The 14,271-nt window shown below is 51.6% G+C and overlaps 1 long non-coding RNA gene across 1 annotated transcript; it reads right to left on the reverse strand.

Annotated features, from left to right (window-relative positions):
• Nucleotides 1–307: 307 nt before the first annotated feature.
• On the reverse strand, nt 308–7,544 carry LOC123385121. The gene is made up of 4 exons (XR_006597250.1): nt 7,324–7,544; nt 4,035–4,134; nt 1,229–3,850; nt 308–838 (listed from the first exon to the last, which is right to left on the reverse strand). It is a non-coding gene; the product is annotated as an uncharacterized LOC123385121 (long non-coding RNA).
• Nucleotides 7,545–14,271: the final 6,727 nt, after the last annotated feature.

Consider the following 14,271-nt stretch of genomic DNA (forward strand, 5'->3'; position numbering starts at 1 on the left):
GTGATTCTGTCAGGGCTCCGATGCCTGAGGCTGGGCAGAGCCCCTCCGCCCGGGCTGGGATCGGACACGGCTGAGGTCAGGAGCCTCTGCAGTGCACAGGAAGCGCCTTGCTTCTGTAGAGGAGAAGAGTCAGCACAACAAAGCCCATCTTGGCCCCATCCTCGCTCCGTGCCTCGCTAACCGCGATGTCTGATAGCTGTTTGCACAGTCTTACATTTATTCTTTTCTTTTTAAAATTTATTTATTTATTTTGAGGCGGGGGGGAGGAATAGAGGAGGGGGAGAGGGAGAGTCCCAAGCAGGCTCCATGCTGTCCGTGCAGAGCCCAGTGCAAGACTCAAACTCATGAACTGTGGGATCATGACCTGAGCTGAACCCAGGAGTCAGATGAATAAATGACTGAGTCACCCAGTCTTAACCAGGCTCACTGGGGAGTGGCACCTGGCCTCAGACACGAGCCGGCAGATCCTGTCCTCACCTGCTTCACATCCTTCCTGGGCTTTTTGCACGATGCCCACGGAATCCATTTCCTGTGGCCGCCATAACAAATGATCAGAAACTGGGTTGCTTGAAACGGAAGCTTCTTCTCTCCCAGTCCTGGAGTCAGTAGGGCTGTGCTCCCACGGAAGGTTCCAGGCCGGGGTTCCTCCTGGCTTCCAGAGTCTGGGGGCTCCAGGTGTCCCCAGGCTTATGACCGCACCGCTCCCGTCTCTACCTCGATCCTCATGTGGCCCTCTCTCTGTCTCCCTCTGCTCCTTCTCCTCCTCTGCCCTTATCAGACCTTGTCATTGGATTTAAGGTCCAGTGATCTCATCTCAAGATTCTTACCTTAATTGTATCTGTAAAAACATTCAAATAAGGTCACACTCTGAGCTTCTGGGTGGCCATACCTTTGGGAGCCACAATTCAACCCACAAAACTCTCACTTAAAAGGTCACAGGGGGGTCACAATTCAACCCACCAAACAGACATTTTCTGTTGGAAGGGTCTGAAACTCAACACCAACTCTCTTACATAAAAGAGGTGTACACGTGAGATTGGGAAGGGCCAGGAGGGCAACTGGCCTGAGACATGACCGGGAGATAGCCTTTTGTCTCTCCTCGGCCTTTCTCTTGCTTTGGCCCCATCGTCTACCTGTGTCCATGAACTTCTGCCAGGGACGGGGGAGGGCAGAGTCACAGGCCGCTCCCAGCACCCGCCAAGTAAGATAAAAGGGGGAGAGAGGTTACCTCTGGCGGACCCAGGTGAGGTCTCAGGCGAGGACTCTGTTAGCTCCGCCTGGGTCACATGTCCATCTCTGGGTCCAGCCCCGTAGCCGGGAGAGGTGGGGTGCCAGGATTCTAGCCCCAGAACCGCCTCACGGAGTAGGGGAGGGACACTGTGCAAGGAAACAGGGGCTGCTGTTCCCGGAAGGGTGGGCAGGCAGGGCCGCTGGGGGCCAGCCCATGCCAGGGTGCCCCACGCATGCGCACCCCCCACTGCCACACCACACCCTCTGTGCTGTCAAATGCTCTTTCCCCCGCCTGCATCGTCTGCACCGGAAAGACTTGTTTGCCGTCCCTCCCTGCCTACAGCCCCCAGGCCCGGCCGAGCTCGGTCTGCCTTCCGTGCTCCCGTGACCTCCTCTGCTTGCAACCACCACTGAGCTCACTCCATTGTGCCACGAAGCTCTGAGTGCCCCCCTCACTGGACTGGGAGCTGGTGGAGCCCATGGGCCAGATGTAGCCATTGGTGTCTTCCTGGACCTAATCCAGAGCGGGAGCTTAGAGAGTGTGTGCCGGATGAATGAATGAATAAATGAATTAATGAATGGATGAAAGTAACCCTGGGCAATCTTGGGAAACTCCCAGCAGGAAGTGTGAGTAAACATGGAGGGACAGCCCCCCACACCCCCTTGGCCATGGTGGTGACTGTAGAAGACATCTCTGGGACTTGCGTCACATCCCCTTGGACCCCTCTGATTTTGACCCACAGCCCCCAGTTCTCTGCCAGCTCAGATTCACCCCCACTCTGAGGCCATTCCTGCTCCAGTCAGCTCTGGGGATCTTTCCGCATCTGTGCCGGGGACTTTTCCAGGATCCTGGCACCCCCCTGGCCCTTTTGCAAGTATATCCCTGAAGTGCAGGAAAATGGTCAACCCCACTCAACCAGGGGGGCACTGGGGGCTTGGGCAGAGATGCCTTGCTCCTGCCCTGTGGCCGGGCAGCTATGGGAGGCTGTATTAGTTTCCTGTGGTTGCCAGAACGAATTTCCATAAACTGAGAGGCTTAACACAATAGAAAAGTAGTGCCCTGTAGTTCTAGAGGCCAGAAGTTCGAGATCGAGGTGTTGGCGGGGTTGATTCTCTCTTGGAGGTTCTGAGGGAGGAGTGGTCCCATGCCTCTCTCCCTTCTGGTGGCTTCCCGAAGTCCTTAGTGTTTCTGGGCTTCTAGATGCAACTCTCCGATCTCTGCCTCTGTGTTCACATGGCACATTCTTCTCTCCATGTGCTTTTACATAACCTTTCTAAAAGGACACTAGTCAGTGGATTTAGTGCCCCCCCCCCACTCCAGTATGACCTCATCTTAACTGAAGCAATTACATATGCAAAGATCTACTTCCAACTAAGGTCATATTCTGAGGTTCTGGGTGAACATGAGTTTTGGGGGAACACTATTCAGTTCAGTACAGAGGCCTCCCACATACTTCTCAGAAGGTCCTGGACGAGTTGAATTCCCATTATCCACTTTGATAATGTTTATATAGGCTTCTCCATCTTCCCTGCTCCATCACCCCCCTCCCTGTTTCCTAACACCCCTAAATAAACTACCTGCACCCAACCCTTGTCTCAGGATACTTTTAAGGGCACCCAAAAGTGCTTAAACAGTGGAAGATGGTATATCAACCTCAGATCTCATTTTAGTACTAGTTTATGGGGTCACCTTGTTCCCCACCTACTAGCTGCCTCCCTGAGTCAATACCCAAGAGCCACAGACCAGAATCTTCACAAATTACAGTTAATGTTGACTGAGGATTCACTGTGTGCCAGGAACTGTTCTAAGCCATTTATGTGCATTAACTTGTTAATTCTCACACCAGCCAGACAGCTATTATCATTGTCTCACAGGCAAGGAAACTATTGACCTATTGATAGGTCAATAACTTGTCCAAGGTCACACAGCAAAGATGACAGAGCCAGGTTTGAATCCATATGGGTCACCTCCAGAGCCCCTCCTCCTGACCTGTGTCTTCAGGGATCATGGCGATCACTTGACTCACTGTGTCCTTGGGCCAACCAGGGCACAATGTAGCCCCTGACCTCATGTGCATCACTGTCCCACTCTGCCTTGAACTTGGGGGAATCTCACGACAAAGGACTGGATTCTGGTTGATGTTTGCAAGAGGGGATGATCAAAGAAACCCATGATTGGTTCTTCTTTATACTTTTCCATAAAGTAAATGGGGAGGTTGCAAAGATGCCCTCTTTGAGGAGGATCCTTTGTAAAGAGCGAGGCAGAGACCAGGATGAAATCGAAACTTACTGGCATTCCTTATCCTCCTGTCCACTCCGCCTTCTGAGGGCTCTGACTTGCCCTGGCACCTGTCAGGCTTCTGTTTGGCAGCCCAGGGTGAGGGGTAGGGTGTACGGGAAAGCTGGGCCAATGGAGAGAAAGTAGGGTGGGGAGGAGAGGAGAATGGCAATGGTCACTGAATTAGGGGACAGAAGAGCAATGAGTATGTCTTACTCTACTTGTGCCACGGAACTCTTTTGCTGCTCCTTCAGAATTGTTTAGGGAAGACTGACATCGCTACTCAATGAATTGGCTTCTGATTTGTCCTTCTCTTGGTGATGATGTGATGTTGAGAAGGTCCTGTAAGATGAACACGCAATGTGTTGGAAACATCAGAAAGCTCATTTCCACTTGACTCACCCATAAGGGTGGGGCGCATCCCTGATGGAGCTCAGAGGTAGACCAGATGTCGGGGTTGTTTGGTCCAGAGCTCCTAAATCAGCAGCCTGAAGCTCCGTTTTCTTTGTGAGTCTCCTTGTCTCACCTGCGCTGGGTGTCATTTGCTGGCTTTGTCCTCAGGCTTCCTTCAGAGAATCTAGGTGGTGGCCAGAAGCTCCTGGAGCTACATGCTTTCTTCTTTGAGTCTGGAGGAGACAAAGGGCTTCTCTTTTCTCAGCCACCAAATGGGGGTCTCGTGCCTTATTGTGATGGCGCTAACTCAAGTCACTTGCCCCCTCTAAGCTATTCAGTGTGGCTGGGAGAGGGTGGGAGGTCTTTAATTGGCTTTGTCTGATCAAGTTCCACCTTCAGAGCTGGGGTGGGGGGTGGTGAGTCCTCACCAAACCACATGGCTGCTGTGCAGTGGGGCTTGGGGCCATGGGCCATGTAAGGCCTCCTGAGCCCATATGGTGCTCTTAAGTGATTTAGGTAAAGGTCTCGGGTCTTCATGACCCGAGAGCAGAGAGAGGTGGCTCTCAGCCCTCATAACTGTAGTTGACAGACATGTGAGTGGTTGAGGAATGGGTGCAGGGTCCCACCTCGCTATCCATTAGGGTAAAAATAAGGTCTGTATTTTTATGGAAGAAAGACCAGTTTCACTCAGGTTACAGGCATTTCCGTTAAGGTCAGGACACTTCCCTTCAAAGTGTCTTCAACCCCAGCAGGACATAGTCCTTGTCCCTGAGCATGACCTGAAGGTCTTTCATGACCTGGTGGCCCGTCCATCTGTCTGGCGCAATTTCCTCTCTGACCTGCCCCCCCTCCATTACCCACACCTCTTATTTTGCCTCCCACCCATGCTGAACAGCTTACAATGCTTTGAAAACACTTTCATGCCTCGGTGCATTGGCACATGCTGTTCCACTTGTCTGGAATGATCTTTTCTCCCGTCCACCTGGTAAACGTAGGCTCATCTCCAGGAGAGCCTGCCCTGATCCCCCCCAGGGTCACTGTGCTTCACCTAAAGTTCTAGCATCTTCTATCCTGCACTGTGTTTGTCTGTTTGCCTGTGCGTCTCCCTCACACGGTGATGAGTTCCTTGAGGGCACGGACTGTGCCAAACCACAGCCGCAACAATCGCAGCATGATTTTTCCCATTGTGGACATCAGGAAACTGACCAAGCAGATGAGCCATTGCCACTGCCCACGAGTCTATGTAAATCCTTACCTTAGCCCACCTGTCCTTTCAAACCAAGTAGATAAGCTCATGCGCCCTTGGAGGGTTTTTCCTCACCTCTGTCTTTCAGGGCCATCTTTGAGTCAAGCTATAGGTGAAGGCAGTCCATTTTGTCTCCCACCAATGCTCTGAACTGACCTACCCATCGACCATATGCTCAGGCGTCCATCAGTCTTAGGGACCACCCACGAATAAGAAGTACGAGCTGGGGTGCCATGGATGTCTGTGCCACCTGTCTGTCCAACATCCTTGTACCTCTGGACTTGCTTAAACCCAGTGTCAGATGTATCACTTCTATCTCATGAAGGATTGCCATGGGGTACCCTTGACTCCACGGCTCGATGAATCTGACAGCATTCTGCATGTGACAGGCCCTTCTGCACAGTCACTTGATATCCTGAGGTCAGACACTCCCCATCAGGACCCATTGGCATTCCAGGACCTACTCTCCAAATGGTCTCGAGTGTTCTTCTGCAAATGGCATGGCCTTGCTTCAGTCCTAGGGGTCTGCACTGGGGCTCTCCTAGTACAGTTCGTCAGTGACCCCAGAGTGTCTTTTCCTGCTATGGTACCTCTAGAAGCGCAGATTCACTGGCCCGTGTGGCCCAGGCAGCAGAGCTGTTCGTACCACAGCCCGGAACTGCTGCTGAGCTGTTCCTTGCTCTGGGTCCCACTCAGGACTAGCAGCTTCTCGTGTCACCTGAGAAGTAGGTGACACAGTATTGCCAAGAGTGGAATATGCCGACTCTAAAACGTAGAGTACATGTACCAAAGTAGCGTACTAGCCATAGTGGTTCTTCCTCGATTGCAGGGGCAATGGCTTGTCCCTCATTTTGAGGGGCTGTCCCAGCGTACCCTAGACCCCTGGGCCCCTGAAGACGTCATCTACATGGTGGTCCTTACCTCCGGAGCTCACGTTTTGTGTCCATTGAGCACGGTGCCATCAGTGTGGGGGATCAATAGGACATTCTGAGGTATGTCCAGATCCTGAGGTATGTTCGACTTGCATGGTGACAGAACGGGGCACAATTAAGATCTGGGGAGGGGCGCCTGGGTGGCTCAGTCAGTTAGCGGCCGACTTCGGCTCAGGTCATGATCTCGCGGTCCGTGAGTTCGAGCCCCGCGTCGGGCTCTGGGCTGACGGCTCAGAGCCTGGAGCCTGTTTCCGATTCTGTGTCTCCCTCTCTCTCTGCCCCTCCCCTGTTCATGCTCTGTCTCTCTCTGTCTCAAAAATAAATAAACATTAAAAAAATAATAAAATAAATAAAAAAGATCTGGGAAAAAGCTGTGAGTGTACGCTGTTGTCCATCCCCTGCGAATGCACGCTGTTTCTGATCCCTTCCCCCGACAGGTATCCCAAAACCACGCATTCTGCATGTCAGTAGCTACAATCCACGTATCAGAAGCTGGTCCGAGTCCGCTTGAGGAGAGAGGCAGTGTCTGGCGTGGAGTCTGCAGCTGGAGAAGCCAGTTGGTCACATTTGTGGTCATCTACTGTCATCTACCATGACCCGCCAGTTTTACCGGAGGCCTGGCCCGACTCCCGTACGCCTCTACCCTCAGAGGGGAGCTGTGATAGTGCCTTGACACTTTGCAGTGTCAGCCTCCAAAGATATGGGTATTTCTTTTCGCCCCGTGTAAGACTAGCCATGCAAGTGGCCACTGGCTCCTTTCGAGAAGATCTTGGTATGTCATTTCTGTTTACCCTTGCTGGGGCGTTACACGGTCCTTCCTCATGGGGACTCAAGCTCTTTTTTTAAGGAGTGGATTCTTAAAAAAAAAAAAAAGGTAGATTCTTGAGAATCCATGCTTAAAAATGAGCAAGGGATCGTGACTTTTTGTAAGTCATAGTGGCTGACATCAGCCTTCTGGTCCTCTTTCTGCTTGATCTCTTTTGATAATATATTAATTTATTAACTGATGCCCTTTTTTTGGGCGGGGGCTCCCTAGTTGTCTTGCCTTAGGAACACCACGTCTTATTAGATACATCCACAGATATTTGTGGGTTAGGAACCTTCAGTTGCCTGTTTAAGGTAATTATTCCCATCTTGTTTCCAACAGTTAAATGCTGCCACCTTTCTCTGCTCTTTGGGGATTTTATCATCCCCCGCCCCCACCCCTGCAACTAGGTAGCCCAGTTTATAACAGCATGTCTTACCATCAGACCTGATTACAGAGGACCCCACCACTGTGGAACTTCTCAAGGATGCCTCTGCCTCTCATACCAGGGCATTTCAAATGGCCTTGGTCATCGCAGGGTCCTCTAAGCCTTTCCAACACAGCCAGGTGTTGTGCTTTCTGGCGTGATGTATAGACATGTTATACGATGCTCACTTGTGTTAGTCTTTTGATCTCTTCTTCTGGAATCTTCCATCACAGTCTGGAATCTCTACTTCATATAATGAGGTCAAGGTTCTAAGAATAATGTATTGGAATCATTTCCTGGGTCCCTTGTCAAGACATTAAATCCTGTGCGATAGAAGAGTGCCCCATGTCAACGAAATCCTCCCCATCCAGCTTTCTGTTCCACCTCCTTGATCCAATACGTTCATGTGTACTCCCAGTGAGACGCAGCTCCCTGTTCCGACACGTGAGCCAGTCCTGAAACTTATTTTGGACATACTACCCCTCTCCTCCATTGGAAGACTTAGCACTTCCCCAGTTGGGTCATGTTGACATTAACCCCAACTACTGGTCTCACGGCTGGAAGAGGAACTGGAGGAGATTTGGAGGAGGAATCCACCTGAGGGCTCCTGCATAGTTTTCCAGCCAGGGACTCCCATGACCTTCTAGTGAGGGGGACGGGCCATTCAGGGCCAGAACGTTCGAGGGAACTTCAAAGTTCTTGGCTGCACCTACTCAGGTGTGTTCAGTCCAAGGGTCGAGAGTTAACATTTTCCTTGCCCTGACATTGGCATAGGAGACTCACCGGAACTTTCCTGATCCTCCGCCGCCTGACAATTAATCCTTGTGTGGGGCCTTCAGCACAGTCTGCCCTCACGCTGTGAGATGAAGGTCTCTGAAACACTGCCAAGGGCATTCTCTGACCCCCCACATTTGACTTATTTATTTATTTTTGTTTGTTTATTTTATTTATTTTTATTTTTTTAAGCCCATGCTTTGCTTTCTTTCTTTCTTTCTTTCTTTCTTTCTTTCTTTCTTTCTTCTTTCTTTCTTCTTTCTTCTTTCTTTCATGTTTATTTATTCTTGAGGGAGAGACAGAGCGTGAGTGGGGGAGGGACAGAGAGAGAAGAAGACACAGAATCCAAAACAGGTTCCAGGCTCCAAGCTGTCAGCACAGAGCCCGATGCGGGGCTCGAACTCATGGACTGCAAGATCATGACCTGAGCCGAAGTCAGACACTTAATCAACTGAGCCACCCAGGCACCCCTTGGCTCTTCACTGGAGATCAGTCAATTTGAGTGTATCATTTTCTCTCCCTTCAATTCATCATCGGTGACATCAGCAACAGTCATTCGATTGCACAGATGTTATAGTTACTCCCTCTCCTGAACCTCCCAAACTTCACAGGCTAATGCGTCTCCTTCTGACCTGTGTACTGTCCCAATCAACGCAAAGTCCTCGGCCACCGCACTGCCACAGCCTGCCGGGAATTGCCCCTACTACCAGGGGACGGGGTACTCATCACCCTCTGGCTGACAAGGGACCCAGATTCTGTCCTGAGGATCTGTTTACTAGGATAAAAGCTGGTACCGAATGTGTTGGCTTGGGTTCCCCAGGAGCAGACCATGAGAGAAGGATGCTTGTACAACCGACACATTGAGAGAATGCTTTCGGACAAAGTCCATCATAGTGAAATACAGGGCAAGGGGTGCAGTTTGGCAAAGGAGTGGGTTCAGCTAACGTCTATCCTTAGCCTGACCCCATGGGGAGCTCTGGGGTGTCTCATTTTGAGGCAAGGTGGACAAGACTTTGTTTACATGTATTAGTCAGAAATTGGCTGTGGGCAGACCCTGGCCAGCATGGGGACAGGGTGTAACTCCTCAAATATATTCCAAAACTCAGAGGGCAGTTCTCCAGAGAAGGGGCAGCTGAGAGCCATTAGCAGCCGCCATTACAGCGGTGAGTGGGGCGGGTGCCCGCCCTGGTGCGTGGGGTCTGGCCGGACACCATCGGCCGCCATTACAGTTTATCTTGGAATAAGTATTATTTGGTTGTCTTATCTTTGAAAGCCAGCCTCTTCATAAACACCTTCGATTTTTATCCCAGCAATCCTAAAAGGAGGTAAAACGAATCAAATGGTGACCGGAAGATTGGACAGAAGCTGCAAGAAGGATCGAGGTTGAAAATGCTTTGACTCAAAGGCTGTTACCTAAAAATGACTTTAATTCCTTGGCACTTTACCATTTGCAAAGCACTCTCATATCTTTGTTTTTCTTTTAATTTCTTAAATGTTTGTTTATATTTGAGAGAGAAAGAGAGAGACAGAGTGTGAGTGGGGAAGGGGCAGAGAGAGAGGGAGACCCAGAATCCGAGGCGGGCTCCATGCTCTGAGCTGTCAGCACAGAGCCCGACACGGGGCTCGGATCCACAAACAGTGACATCATGACCTGAGCCGAAGTCGGACGCTTAACCAACTGAGCCACCCAGGGCCCCTCGAGTCATTTTGACTTGGACGATCCATAAAGCAACCATTAGTGGGTGAAGGGAAGATGGGGGGGCATCTCCTTGTTCCCAGAGGAGTGAATTGCCTCTTCTAGGGTCACAAAGCTGGTGAGTAGCAGAGGCAGAGAGAGAGAGAGGCCAGTCACCTAGCTCTTTTGACTCCCCTGTGTTCACTTGGAGGCTGTCACTTGCCCTTAAGTGCACACTTTCCCCTTCACTCAGAGGGAAACACAGGCTGGTGTGGAGTGTGAGTTTCTTGAACCGTAATCTCATGTTGTAGAGCTGCCGATGTGAACGTATCCAACTTTTCAAGCGAGCCTCAGGAGTGTATTTCTCTATTTGTAAACGCACAATGGCCAGGTGGTCAAACAACCCATCTACGGAGCTGGCCTCCAACCTGTCCGTCCCTTTCTGGGTTGAAATCGAGAGCCTGCTTTTCCCCTCCACTTGAGGAAAGGGCTGGACGTTCTGACTAGTGGAAACATTTGGTTCTGTTACCAGCTGACAGCTGTTTGGCAGCTCCGGGCGACAGGATAGGCCTCGCACACAGTAGGCAGGTTCCCGGCTTGGAGCCGGCCAGGCGGGGGTGTCCAAGAAGCTGTCTCACGGCCGCGTCATGCGCAGCTGCAAATCAAGACAGTATGTCACCGGCATTTTCCACCCTTCAAACTGGGCCGGTAACTGCTCTCCCCGCCCCCCTCCAGATGATGGAGAACGACAGATGTTGGCATCCAGGCCCGCGGCCCTTCCTCCTGCGCTGGCTGCGCAGTCCCTCCACTCCGGTGACCTCTTCACAACCTCGACCACGTCTTGACGCTCCTTTCCTGTCATCCCCCTGACGCGTCTCTTCTGGACGCTCGCACCTCTGAAACTTGAGTATCCATCCACCCAGGCACTGTCTCAACAACCCATCTTCTCTGCGTTCTCATGGCCATTATTTTTCTTACTTACCTATTTATTTCATGCTTACTCCGCCCCCCCACCCCTCCTTTAGAGCATAAGCTCCACGAGGGCAGAAACTGGGCTTATCTTGTTCACTGCTGGATCCCCAGTGCCCTGGCACAGAGTAGGTGCTCAATAAATATTTACTGATGGGCACTCCTTACATCCCTAGCCCTTCCAACCTGTCACCCCCACCCCTCACTGGGAGGTGGGCAGCGTGATGGGCAAAGAGATGGGCTGGGCCCATCTGGGCCCTCCCAGAATTTCACAGCTGACCCCACCACTCTCTACCCAGATCGTCACAGAAGTGGGGCTTCCCAGCTCACATCAGGCCCTGCCTAGCTGACTGCAGACCCTTATCTCCTCCTGGGGGGACCCCACTGGCCTCCACTCTGTGCAGAGAGGAAAACTAGACGCAGAGCCGATGACCAGCCAGATGGATTTTTGTGGATGCTTTCTGATGGACAAAGTGTCACCGGGCATGGAGAGGACAATGCCTGAGCTAACGCTACATCCCGTGTGACATCTTGGGATGACACTGTGTGGGACCAGGGAAACCTGAGACAATGGACGTGAGCAGGACCTCCCTACGGGCCTACCAGATCCTTGGTCTGTGGAGGGAAAGCCATTTCACGAGCTCATGTGCCAGTCGGGGTGGCTTCTGTCGCACGGGAGAAGGGACAGGCAGAAAAGCGTGTTGCAACATACGTCGAGTACCATCCACCACGTGGCATTGCCCAGGTTGATTTCTCCATCTCCCCGTGTGGTTAGAATCTAACAATCCATCTCCCGTTTTGTCATCAGAAGGTCCAGTGTTTAAAACACTCAAAATCCAACTTGGTTTAAAAAAAAAAAAAGCGGAGAAAGAAAATTTCAGCTCAAAGAGGAAAGAAGATTGAAAACAAATCCGAGGCATCCGGATGAATGTGGTCCCCAGGACGTGGACAGTAGGGTTCAGGAGACCTGGCAGAGCGGGTTGAGGATTCAGTTCTGATCCCTCAGCCGGTGCAGACTCCACCATGCTTGGGGTCCACGAGGCAGCACTACACCGACTTCTCGGAACCCGGTCCTGGGCTGAGTAACACAGCGATTTCTGCTTCTGCGATGGCGAGAAACGCCCCTCATGGGGCCTCAGAAGGATGACACGGTGTGAAGCAGGGGGCAGGGTCCTCAACCGTATCCTCGTGGCTCCCCAGGGCAGGCAAATGTCGTGACCCCGGCATGAAAAGGCCAGTAGTGCCTTTTGTGATGGTGGGGGGGTAGGTGTTGAGCGGGGTAAAATTTAGAGAGAACAGAGAGACGTTGTCTCCAGGAACTCCCCCATCAAGGCGTGGTTTTTCTCTCAACTGAGCTTCTGATACTCTTGGGTGCTAGTCCCTGGAGCTCTGTGTTATGCTGCCAGTGAGTGAGGTATGGCTTACCTGTCCATTTGTACACTCAGCCAAGCTGATCTCTCTCTCTTTTTTAATTTTTTTTAACTTTTATTTATTTTGGGGAGAGAGAGACTGAGTATGAGCAGAAAGAGAGGAAGACGCAGAATCCGAAGCAGGCTCCAGGCTCCGAGCTGTCAGCACAGAGCCCGACCCGGGGCTCGAACCCGCAAACTGCGAGATCATGACCTGCGCCGAAGTCGGATGCTCAACTGACTGAGCCCCCAGGCGCCCCCAAGTGGCTCTTCCGAATCCTCACACCGATTCTGTGAGGCAGGTGCTATTGTCTCCATTTTCCGTGGGGGTCAGGAGGACTAAGTGACCCAACTAGTAAGGAACAATCTTGGGTTCCAAACCCAGGCGGTCTGATCCCAAAGTGGTGGTCTTTCCCTTACACCGTTCACCTCAGATTCCACTCCTTCAGGTGAACAGGCCTGGAAAGGTAGAGCCGATGGGTTTTACTAATCTTACAAAATGGCGGTCAAGCAGCCTCCATCCAGATATCAGGGCCCGCTCCCTCACTCCTGTACCGTCCCTGGAACCCACGGAACAGCCTGTTCTTTGGCCTGGAAGGAAACCAGGATGAATTTCAATATTTTCTAACCAGGCCTCACCCTTCTCACTCTTTGCTTTTGTTTGCCGATCTCCAGTTTTCCAAACCCAAACCCCCTGATTGACTGTGGGTGGTTGCCAAACACATCTGGCGCAAAAGAAGTCCAGAATAACAGTCAGTCATCCAGGTGTTGGGGAGACCCAGCCAATGGGTCATCCGCGGTCAGCTGGGCAGCTTCCTGGTTGGTCAAGGTCTGGTCCTCCCCCCTTATCTTTGGAGCCTTCCTCCTGAGGACAGGCAGTGAGGGGGAGGCTCAGGCAGAGGGACTGGGCCAAACATTTGGAAACGCTTGCCTTGCAAAGACTCAGCCAAAAAAGGAGATTTAAACATTTCTTCTACCCACACAATTCAGGAAAGCTTAGCTTGGAATTTCCTAATTTTTATGCTTAATTAAGATAAAGTGGTGTAGAGAGTGTGCAGAAGAACTGGCATTTGGCCAGAGAAGGTAGGGGTCATCGTGGACCCCTGGCCTGGAGAAGCTGGTAGGAAAATGGAGGCCCTCGGGCGAACCTTCTCATGTAGGGGTGGGAACAGCCCAGGGACAGAGAGGGTATTACCCACGATGGCAGAGTGGCTGGATTGACCCCCGGCCCCAGGAAAACCCACCGTGTTCTTCTCGCCTCTCACGTCTACCCTCCAAATGGAAGAGCTGGCCCAGGGCGGGAGGGTGCAGGGGGTGGGGCACAGCAGGCCAAGGCCTTGTTCAGAAACCAACAAGTCACTGTCTAAAGACTGTCGGCCGTTCCCTTCCGGAAAATGCCATCGTTGTGTGGATACTACTGTTGCTGAAATTCAGGCTCACAGTTACCCCGTTGGCAGAGAAGGCTTGGCTGGATGCTTTCGACATTACCATGAGGCATCCTGTCCGTTAGCTCTCTGGAGTTACAGATCGGGAAACTGAGGCACAGAAAGACGTGACATAGACAGTAAGGAAAAGAGCTGGGACTTGTACCCAGAGTATTCCTTCCCTCATCTGGGCACCTGAGAGAGTTTTAGCTCGTAACGTTATGTCACGCAGGAAGCAAACTCCACTGAAAAGGGCCCACTGAGGCGCGCTTCAATGGAGGGCCCAGTACAGAGCCATGGGCAGGGTGAGGGAAACCGCCAGGCTCTCAGCCCTAGTAAAACAGAAATTCATTCACTGCTGGAATTTGCCTGGCCGCTGGAGGTGTTTGAGATCGCATCCTGGTCGTCAGAAAGACAAATCCCCTTCTCCTGTGCTTCCTCCCTCCTCCAACACCTGCCAGAACCTCCTCTCCTCCCAGAAGGACCCTACCTGGCAGGCAGGACTCCCAGGACCCTGCATGATTGCAGGCTGTGGGTCAACCCCGCAAAGATAGGCCTACTTCGAAGCATATAAGGTTTCCACAAAACAAAACAAAACAAAACAAAACAAGACAAAAAATACCAAAACCACAGACTTAAGCTGCTAATATTTAAAAGTTGGAGCCATCACATAAAAATGTGAATTTTAAGCTTCTTTTGAAAACGCAGG

The sequence above is a fragment of the Felis catus genome, chromosome B1 (genome assembly GCF_018350175.1).
Source record: "Felis catus isolate Fca126 chromosome B1, F.catus_Fca126_mat1.0, whole genome shotgun sequence".
NCBI lineage: Eukaryota > Metazoa > Chordata > Mammalia > Carnivora > Felidae > Felis > Felis catus.